Source organism: Phacochoerus africanus, chromosome 11 (assembly GCF_016906955.1).
Source record: "Phacochoerus africanus isolate WHEZ1 chromosome 11, ROS_Pafr_v1, whole genome shotgun sequence".
In the NCBI taxonomy this organism is placed as follows: Eukaryota; Metazoa; Chordata; class Mammalia; order Artiodactyla; family Suidae; genus Phacochoerus; species Phacochoerus africanus.
In genome coordinates, this window is record NC_062554.1 from 86,400,148 (window position 1) to 86,408,980 (window position 8,833).

Sequence of the window (8,833 nt, forward strand, 5' to 3'; positions counted from 1 at the left end):
ATTGATTGCATTACTTCAAGTGACATTGAATTTTGAGTTTGTGTATATTTGGAGTTTATTTTGTTTTAATATGCACACCTGACTGCAGGACAATGAGAACCAAAGTGATATTTAAATGTGGGGTAGTACAATGGAAAGATCTCACTCTGAACATTTGGACAATGGAAATCTGAAACTGTGTACATCACAGTCTTAATACCGTTTTGTTTTGTTTTGTTTTGTTTTGTTTTTAAATAGCCGCGCCTGTGGCATATGGAAATTCACAGGCTAGGGACAAATTGGAACTGTTGCTGCCAGCCTAGCCACAGCCATGGCAACACCGGATCCTTAACCCACTGAGCAAGGCCAGGGGTTGACCCCTCATCCTCAGAGACAACAGGGTTTGAACCCGCATCCTCATTAGGTCCTTAACCCACTGAGACACGAAAGGAATTACTTAACACAAAATTTGAATGTTATTATTGGCAAGTTTATTGTCATTGCTCTATTCCAACTACCTGCATGGGCACAGGTACATATACAAATGTCTTTTTCCTGATTATTGGGAACATTGGGATTGTCAATTACATATTAAAAGGAGAATAAATCTGGATCACTCTCCTTGTTCTTTTCTGTCTGAAGCTAGTGACAGGTTGTGCCATTTTGTCACTAATAGCTACTGGAAGATGTTGGCTTTGGAGAGGTTAAGACATATCATTATAAGAGCCCCCAACATCTCCCCCACATTATAATTTATAATTTGATGTCCCTAGCTCCATTCTTACACTGTGATTTTGGTAGAAGGCTGTTGAATTTCACTTCCTAGTTCTCTTTCTATGGGTCAGTATGTATGCCTCTAGAACTTTCTGTCATGTTTTACATCAAGGTTTAAAACATTTCCTAAACAACACACAGACACATTATCGTGAGAAGAGGACCTTTCATTTGGGCAAGAAAAGGGGAATAGAAACTAAAAAACTATCAGAACTTAAAAATAAGTTGTACCTTTGTCTCTTACATTCTGTCAAAAATGGCTGCAATCTCTTAATTTCCTCTGAGGTTTGTTCTTTGTTGTTTTTTTTTTTTTGCCTTTGTTTGTTCTTTGTTTTTTTTTTTTTTTTTTGCCTTTTCTAGAGCCGCTTCTTCGGCATATGGAGGTTCCCAGGCTAGGGGTCTAATCAGAGCTGTAGCCACTGGCCTATGCCAGAACCACAGCAACACGGGATCCAAGCCACCTGTGACCTACACCACAGCTCACGGCAACGCCAGATCCTTAACCCAGTGAGCAAGGCCAGGGGTCAAACCCACAACCTCATGGTTCCTAGTCAGATTCATTAACCACTGAGCCACAACAGGAACTCTCACCTCTGAGTTTTTTTGGTGTGCCTATTACCATAGAGTAGACTTTATCATTAAGACTTAGAATTTACTGGGTTTTGATTAAGTTCAGAAACTCAATCTTCTGTAAGCTGACAGGGGGATTTTAAAATCAAATCCAGACATCCATTGAACAAATACTTGAGTGGCCATACTACGTAAGGTACAAACATCAATATCTAGAATGAAATCCCATATCAGGCTGGCTTTCAGGAAGATGACAAGATAACCACTCAAAATGAGCATCATATAAGAGGTATTGGTCAGCATTAGGTTTAAATGTGAGTAACAGGGAAACTCAAGACAGCAGTGGTTTAAAGAAGGTATTTCGTCTCCATTTTAAGAACTGTAGAGGTTCCAACAATGAACCGTGGTGGCAGGTTTACTATGCTATGCCACCCCTCCATTTCCAAGGTTCCTTCGTGGTACACGTTGCTTTGGGGTTGCAGCCTTTGTTACCGGTCAGCGGGAAGGGGAAGGGAAAGAAGAACACGTACCCTCTGTATTAGTTTCCTAGGTCTGCCGAAATAAATTGCTACAAAATTGGAGGTTTAAAACAAAAGAAATGTATTCCCTTACAGTTTTGAAGACCAGAAATTTGAAATCAAGGCATGGACAGGGCCATGCTCCCTCCAGAGTTCCTGCTGGAGAATCCTTCCTTGTTCTACTGCTTTCTGATGCCTCTGGGTGGTCCTTGGCTTGGAGCTGTAAAGCTCAAATCTCTGCTCTGTCTTCACATTGCCTCTCCTTGGTGTGTTTCTGGGTCGCAAATGATTCATCTGCCTTTCTCTTATAAGGACACTGTCATTGGGTTCAAGGCCCATCCTAAATCCAGGGTGATCTTGTCTCAGGGTCCTTCACTTAATTGCATTTACAAAGACCCTTTTACTAAACAAGTTCACCTTTACAGTTTTCAAGTGGACATACTTCTCAGAGAGTTAGGGTTTAACACACTATCCCCTCAAACTTTAACTTCGCTTCCTACAAGTTGTGCTCATCACTTCCACTTTTATCCCATTGAACAGATCTTACTTAGTAGCCATACCTATCTACTTGTACAGATGAGAAATGTAGTCTTTATTCTGGGTGACCACATACTCAGTTAAAAACCAGGAGTTCCACCAATAATCACAAGTAAACATGGTATGATTTTAATAAAAATTATTTAGCAATGCTATGGATTAATAAAACACACTTGTCCATTTGGGCCAATGTTAATTTTAAGAAGTTAGACTTGTATGCATTATAAACACTTTAAATAGTAATTACTTCTAAGGAAAAAACTGTAGAAGCCCCTCTAGGAATTTGGTGCACGACCAACTCCATAATTGCCACATTTTCCTAAAGTGTTTGTGAGACTTAGATTTTCCTAAAGAGTTTGTGAGGCTTACTTCACAAGAGCCTCTTCAGCTCCTCTTGCAGTTGCTTCTCTGTGCCTTAACTCTAGCTCCTAATAAAGTCTGAGAACCACAGACTGGTTTTTAAATCAAGAAATAAATCAGTTTACCTTTGAGAAGAAAAATCTGTTAAACTCATAGACCTATAATTTGAGGGCAATAAAATGTTTCTTATTGTAAAGAGGTAATGGACTGTATACTCAGTTGAATCAGAACATTTTTCTGTCACGTTGAGAAAGATAGATAAAGCCTGAGGGTTTAAAATGAACTGCCCTGGATGAAGGGGATCTGGTCAGAAACCAGTCTGATAGTCAAAAGTTCTGGACTGTGGATCTTGGTTTACGAACTGGGAAATATAAAGCCCCCAAGATACAAGTGAGGATCTAAGGGTTCCCAAACATACTAAATGAACACATTGCTCTTGTAATCTTAGAATTTTCTCTAATTGCTAACAATTCTTTTTTTGGTTTGTGGGTTTTTTTTTTAATTTCCTTTGTAAGCCAATAATGCATTTGGAGTACAATATCAGTTCAAAATTGTGTGTTCATATGTCCCCCTCTGCTTGGCTAGGGATTCTTTTTACCACTCTCCTGAGATTCTATTTTTGTATCCCAAAGCAGAATGCCTCAAGGAAAAGAAAAATCTTGCATTTGGTACACGTTGTTCATAGAAAACTGGTTTTAAATGATACATATGAGGAACCGATTAGGAGAAACAGAAACCTTTCTCAAGGTACATGAAACAATTTATTTAAATAATTATTGGCTGCCAAAACGTTACCAATCAGATATAGATTTCTAAGCCCATTATATTGTTCTTAACTGTAAAACTGCCCATCAGGGTAGACTCTGATGTAGGAAAGGGAAATGAACGCTTAGCTTTTTGTCCAAAGTATCCAGCTCAAGGATGTTAGCCATCAAAATTGCAAAATTTCCAAGCTGTAAGGCTACCACTCCCTGAGTATAGTGTATGCTTAGTTTTATCCACATGTATTTCGCTTCTTCCATTTAGAAAGTGCAGGTGATGTTTATAGATGAGTTTTGTAAGAAATTTTCCATTTAGTAGTTAATGTTCTACATGGGCAAGTCTTAATTTTTAAGAGCCTATTTAACTTTCGGTATCACTAGACTGTGGTATTAGTCAGACTTATGGGAAGGGACTGCTAGAAAGCAAGTCCAGTTTTCTTCCCCTGGCTTCCTTGGAAATACGTAAATTTTCAAAATTAAAAAAAAAACAAACTTCTTGATTCCCTTTTAGTGGTTTTTTTTTTTTTTTTTCCATTGTCTCTTCCTGGTCCACTCAAATTCACATTGTCTTCTTTCTGCCCAAGTGTCTTTTGTTAGATCTCTCTGAGGCCATTCTATTCTCCAGGGCCCACTGTTTCCAGTTATCTTCCCTCCCCTCTCTGAGTCCAAACTCTTCTTCTACATCCTTTCCTTAGGCATTATGAGAACAATCAGATTGGATTAGTCTGAATTCTTGTGTCATTGAATTAATAACTTCTTCAGTCTCAAGTTATTCACATTATTAAAGGAGAATGCTTGTTACCTAATAAGAACAGCTCCAAGGAAGAATTTCATTAAGGACAACAAAGCAAAGTACATTATATTGTTCCTACAATAAGATGAAGGAGTTAAATTGGATGACTTTTAATACCCCCTTTAGCCCTGACAGTTTTGGGGGGGTTTTTTTGTTTGTTTTTTTGTTTTTGTTTTTTTGGTTTTTTCCGGTCTTCTGTCTTTTTAGGGCCGCAGTCATGGCATATGGAGTTTCCCAGGCTAGGGGTCGAATGGTAGCTACAGCTGCCAGCCTCTGCCACAGCCACAGCAACGTAGGATCCGAGCTATGTTTATGACCTACACCTCAGCTCATGGCTACGCCAGATCCTTAACTCACTGGGCGAGGCCAAGGATCGAACACACATCCTCATGGATACTAGTAGGGTTCATTAACCACTGAGCCATGATGGCAACTCCTAGCTCTGATGTTTTTTAATTTTGTGACAAAATAGGGGTCATTATAAGAGACAGAGATTTTTGGCTACAGGCCTTTTTCCCTCCTCAGGAGTTGCTCTATCATGTCTATCCCAGGATTAGCTCATTGCAATTCTTAGGACCAATTAGGACTTTGGGCTGGAAACATGTAAGAATCTCTGTCCAACAGACATATAATGAGTCACATATATGATTTTGAATGTTTTAGTAGCCATATTTTAAAAAGTGAAAAAAGTAGTTTCTACTGTGGCACAGTGTGTTAAGGATTCAGTGTTGCTACAGCTGTGGCATAGGTTGCAGCCACACTCGGACTTGATCCCTGGCTTGGGAACTTCCATATGCATGGGTGCAGCTGAAAAAAGAAAAAAAAATAGTGAAAAAATTAAATTTAATTTAACCCAATGCATTTAAAATATTGGCATTTCAACATGTAATCAACATTAAATTATTAATGAATATTTTAGGTTATTATTTTCCTAGTATATCTTTTAAATTCAATGTTTATTTAACACTCAAAGCACATTTCAATTCAGACTAGTAACATTTCATGTACCTTAATAGCCACATGTGCCTAGGAGCTACTGGACAGTGGAGCTATTGGACAGTGTAGCTCTAGACCATGAATTTCCACCTTCACTGTACATTATAGTCATCTAGGGACATTTTAAAAGCCCTGATGTCCAAGCCAAACCCCAAACTCATTAAATTAGAATCTACTTGGGGTGGAACCCGGCCTCAGGATTTTTTTTTTTTTAAGATACTCAGGTGGTCAGTGTTCCCACTGAGGCTCAGCAGGTTAAGGACCCAATGTAGTCTCTGTGAGGGTACGGGTTTGGTTTGATCCTTGGCCTCACTCAGTAGGTTAAGGATCCAGTGTTGCCACAAGTTGCGGTGGCTCAGAGCCAGTGTTGCCATGGCTGTGGCATAGGCTTCAGCTGCCACTCCATTTCAACCCCTAGCCCAGGGACTTCCATATGCTACAGATGCAGCCATAAAAATCCCACTCCTAAGCAGCTAGTGTTTCTCAACTTTGGCTTAGAACATTTATATAGTTTTGATTTAAATAGCAATGCTCCATCTCCGTCCCTCAGAGTTTCTGATTTTAGATTCCCTCAGAGTTTCTGATTTTAGATTTGGTATTAGGCAAAGATATTTACTACAGTTTCCCCCAAGCAATTATAATGTACAAGCCAGGTGGAGAAACTTTCACAGACACCTTCATTTAATTTTTAAAACTGAAGTATAATTGACTGGCAGACACCTTTGAATTCAGTTTTCTACCAGCAAATTTATGATCTTCTTGATCAGCTGATAATAGATTTCCACCTTGGTTTCAAGATTTACTTTCCAAAGTCTACCAAGAGCCTCACTCTTCGATTCTCATTTTTGTTTCCCTACCTAGGTCCCCACTTAATACCAACATACTATTCCATTTCCCATAGAGCTGTAGTCCCTTGCCTTATTAGTTTCCCCTTCAGGCACTAGAATTCTCTCCCAAGACTCCACCCAGTAAATAGGTCACCTGCTGAAGGACATCCTTTGAAACAGTCGTCTGCCTGCCGAGATACACAAATATTACCCTTCTCTGAATTTTATATCATTGTTTGGTTGCCCATAGGACACTTTTCTCACCTCACAATAGATTTTCTCATTAGCAGGGATTTGTTCTACTACCAGCTACTTATTGTCTCAGGTGCCACAAACTTCCTCAGCCTTCCACTGTGTTTATCACCTCAGCACAGGCCTCACCCTAGTATTATATCCAGGTTATATATTCTCCCACTCTGCCCCATTCTGAGGCAACCAAAAAAATCTCACCAAACCCATGAGAAGGAATGTCTTAGTGATTTGTCAGTGCTCCTTTCCAGGAAGCTCGCACTAAATTCCCTTTTACTGTACATGATTATGATTTCTTCCCCTAATTTTATTCTTATGCCAAATTACACTTAGAATCCCGTGATTCTCAAGTTGGCCCATTCTCTTATGGGCCTCATCTCAGGCCACACATTTACCTGAGCTAAGAAAATTGGGAATGCTCTTTTCTCTTTTACTCCAGTTGGTCACCATGTTCTTTTCAGATTCTATCAATTTCCTTCACATTGCAATATTTCTCCACTGCATGTATCTTTTTAAAATGCATTGAAACTATAATCAAAAAGGTACATGCACCCCCATGTTCATAGAAGCACTATTCACAATAGCCAGAACATGGAAACAACATAAATGTCCATCAACAGAAGAATGGATTAAGAGGATGCAGTACATATATACAATAGAATACAACTCAGTCACCAAAAAGAATGAAATATGGTGATGTTCTAATTTCTATTCCAAATGCCAAAACTGTTCATGGGAAAGCTGAAAGCAGTGATAGTGGAGCTGAATCTGAGGAAGAAGAGGCCCATGACGAAGTGAAAGGAGAAGAACAAAGTGATAATGAAAAGAAAATGATGAAGAAATCTGCAGACCATGAGAATTTGGAAGTTGTTGTCAATAATGGCTATGATAAAGACAGCTTGTTTAGGGTTTATAGATCGACATTCATGCCAGTTCCTCCCTGAATAGCAGAGGCACTGAGGAAGTAAAACCTGTAGATCAAAACTTGGAGCCAACTGGAAAAACTACTGTCTGCCTCCCTCAAGAGATAAATGATGATCATGTTGAGGATGTTTCAGCAATTCAGCATCTGACTAGTGATTCAGACAGTGAAGTTTATTGTGATTCCATGGAACAATTTGGACAAGAAGAGTCTTTAGTTAGCTTTATGTCGAACAACGGACCATTTTTTGTTATTATTTGGCCGGTAATCCCAGTCAGCCCTTGGAAAGCTCTGGTTTTCCTGAAGATGTTCAAGTATCTTCTGGAAATGGCAGCATTGGGGATATGAAGGCGGAAGGAGTCGAAGGAAAAAGTGAAGAAAAGCGTGGAGGAGACGATGGCGGGAGTAATAGCAAGCACTGCACTGAGAGAAATGGGCTGGAGAAAGTGAGGAATTCCCTAATGTCAGAAGAGGGAGAGGGCACAGGATGCAACATTTGAGCAAAGGAAGCAAGGGTCGACAAGTGAGAAGTGGAGGTGATGGGGACGCTGGGGTTCAGACAGAGGGTTGAGGGGCAGCCTCAATGAGCAGATGGTTCTCGTTCTCTTGTGTCTGCAGGAGGACATGCAGAACGTCCTCCAGAGACTCCACAAGCTAGAGATGCTGACAACTTCGCAGGCAAAATCATCAGCGTTACAGACCAGTAGTCAGTTCCCTTTACCGAGACTATCTTGGTGGCCCTTGAAGATGTCTCCTGGTGCATTAGTTTTTGCTATCATATGGCCTTTTATTGCCCAGTGGTTGGTGCATTTATACTATCAAAGAAGAAGAAAACTGAATTGAAGAAAATGATATTTTACTGAAGAAGACTCCTGGGTTTGGATGACCTCAGGATGAAATGGATTGTGGAGCTCACACGAAAATCCTAGTTTGTGATGATTATACTTCTTTTTGTTGTCCAGTAGTTTGGTTTGTGTACATATATACATACATATTTTTTTGCACTACACAAATGATAGCATTTTAAGGACTAATGTTGCTGATACTTGAATAATCAATCTCAACTAGGTTATACATAGCATGTGAAGATTTACCCTACCCTTGAACTTGAAGGACATTAAATTATTAATTATTGTTTGGTAACATGTTTACCTGATTATCTCCCATAGAAAAATATAAGCTGCTTTTCCAAGGTACAGTTGTGATAATGAGAACAGATTTATAACTGAGCATTTTAAATTTTCTAAATATGAGAAATATTGCAAACCAGGAGTGAATTTCAGATGAGATTAAATCAGCTTTCTTCCTTAGTCACTGAATCGCCATGCCAAGGAGCAAAAAACAGCTAAAAGAATCTTTTCCACGTTCACTTGTGGGCTGCTCAGAATCTTTCCTGGGCATTCATAACCCTTAATTTAGTGTTCATGCATCATTACGGCAAAGGAGAGCCCTGCATCCCAGGCTTAGTTTTTACAAATGATTCACAGAATAGACATAACCTGCTAAGGGAAATGAAGAAGAATGGCTTAAAGTAGATTTGACAGTGT

At 39.4% G+C, this 8,833-nt stretch overlaps 1 pseudogene; it reads left to right on the plus strand.

Moving 5' to 3' along the window:
* The first annotated feature begins 7,047 nt into the window (after window positions 1-7,047).
* On the plus strand, window positions 7,048-8,129 carry LOC125112164 (acyl-CoA-binding domain-containing protein 5-like; annotated as a pseudogene).
* The last annotated feature ends 704 nt before the right edge of the window (window positions 8,130-8,833 follow it).